A 2,548-nucleotide genomic window follows, 5' to 3' on the forward strand; every position below is an offset into this window, starting at 1 on the left:
GCCCGCCCACCTCTCCCCTCCACCACCTCCGTTTTACGGGGAGCCCATATCACCGGCGCTCGGTCGGGATGATAGTACGCGGGAGGGGGATCTCGCTTCCTTTCTCAGGCCAGGCAGAGAGAGGAGGTCCCTGAAGACGGCTCAGGTCGCCGCTCGGTCCGGTGGGCTTCTCCGTGTGGCTGCAGGGCGAGGCGGCGACTTCTTGTTTTCCAGCGCCGCCGCTGATGCTGATGCTGATGCTGCTGTCAGGGAGACGGAACCGTCAATGGGACCGCAGCCCCTCAAGCGCGCTCACTTCTCTTGTGGCGGGAGCGCGCAGCCCTCATTTGAGAATGGGGGGCTCCACTCACCGTTAAGATGCGCGCTCACGCCAGCCTATAGCACACACAGGAAATAATGGGTTCCTCTGGGGTGCATCGTGGGTTTTGTAGGACCATAGCCAAATGACAGGGACGTTTAGAATCAGTGTCAAACAAGAATTCCTTTAATATTTAATTAACCTCATGAAAACGGTTAGATATCCCTTAATTTTACCTAAATTATATAGCCTTTCATATAATAAATATATGATTGTGATATAGCAAAGGTAATATTGCATGGCTACCCCTTAATTTGCACGTTTTCCAAACGTGAAAAAATTAAATTATTAGATAGGCCATCAGTAGCTACTACATTAAGGGTTTTTAATGTATGGATGGATTAAGGGTAGACCTATTTAAGGCCTGACCAGATAACATGAAAACTATCCCAGAATTTACTTCATGAAATATTTAGACCCTTAGATTACAAAATTAAGGGATTTCTATTTCATTTTTTTAAATCTAGCTACTAAATAACATCACACCTATCACTTAATTTAAAGGCCCTTACTTTTTCAATTTAAGGTTCAACTTCAGGGGTTTGCCTGAAAATCTGGATTTATTAATGGATAAATAAATAGATCATAATGTATTACGGGGTATTAATCGGTTTTCTATCTGATTTAAGGGGTTTTAATGGGGCAAACATCAAATGTTGATCAAATAACTCAAAATACATCCCTAAATTTCCACATTGGTTAAAAAGTTAAGGTGAAAATTTCAAATTCAGGGATGACTTGTCCCCCCTTAAAACCTCTTCAGACCATCGAGATAATCAATTAAAATGCAATCCATTGATTTATCCTGTGAAATTCCCTTATATTCTCATTGAAATGTCTTTAAATTATTATTTATTAGTTAAAATTACATTATTACTTATAGATAAATTAATGGAATTGTAAGATATTTAATGAAGGTATTCCCTTTCACAGTGACCCTAGAGTCATTATCACTACCCAACCATTATTTAAGTTTGTCAAGGTGTAATAGAGCAAATATTTTTGCAATAAACTAATAACTAGTAAATATGCAGTGTACAAGATTATAAAATATTAAGGAAATAATGAATGTAATTCTAAAGAACCATTTTCTAGTATTGTATGAAACCTTTTACAGTAAGAGTGTACGGACTCTCCTCCTCCTCCTCCTCCTCCCTCCCACCAATCATTGCGTGTTAGAATGACGCTCATCCCCCTTTTTTTGTCCTTCCTCCCACCCTTCCTCCCTCTCTTTCCCTCCATTGCTTCCTTCTGTCCTTCCTCCTTATCCATCCTTCCAACAGTTCCCAGCATGCACATGCACACACACACACACACACACACACACACACACACACACACACACACAATATGAAGGCAGCCAGATGTTTACCACAGTCATGCACACATAGGATGACATTTACAGCATGTGAGTGTACAACATTTTAGTCACAGGCTGTGGCAAAGTATAAATCACACATACAGTACTGCATAAGACAAGATAATTCATTAAGTCTTATTTAAGTCTGGTCATGATGGTCTAAATTTGGAAACAGGTTTACTTTATTAACCTATTCTTAGCAACAAATGTAGATTTATTAAAACCTGATTTCTGAGCTGCTAAAATTATTAATTGTTGGCTATGGCTTCATTTACAGTTTGACAAGTTATCATACAGCTAATAAAAAGTTATGGGGAAAATGTACTTAGAGGAGCAGGAGCTGCAAGTTGCATCAAGAAAAAAGATAACCATGGCTTAGACCAAATGCTTCATCATCATCATCATCATCTTCATCATCATCATCATCTTATAACTCATCCAAACCAAAACAAAGCTAATTATTTTCCTCATCATTACTGCCAGCATGCAAGTGTTTGACTTATTCAACTTTCATCCACATATCTCACTTTTCCAATAGGTAGGCTGAAGAAGCGTTCACCCACCCCACCCCCCTCCACACACACACACACACACACACACACACACACACACACACACACACACACACACACATACACACACACGGTGGTTGCTTGCATGATTGTTTAACCAAGACTGCTGTGCCTTGGGTTATGGTATTACTGGATTGGCGTTGATTGAAAATAAAAGTTTCGCAATTCTGACTTCATAATAAAAAAGCTTATGTTTTTACTAGCACAGAACAGTACCGTGTAAATGGGGTAACACAGCATACTGCTACTAATACTACT

The sequence above is a fragment of the Seriola lalandi genome, unplaced genomic scaffold (genome assembly GCF_002814215.2).
Source record: "Seriola lalandi dorsalis isolate HSWRI2012SDOR001 ecotype SW California unplaced genomic scaffold, Sedor1 jcf7180002054795, whole genome shotgun sequence".
Taxonomy (NCBI): Eukaryota; Metazoa; Chordata; class Actinopteri; order Carangiformes; family Carangidae; genus Seriola; species Seriola lalandi.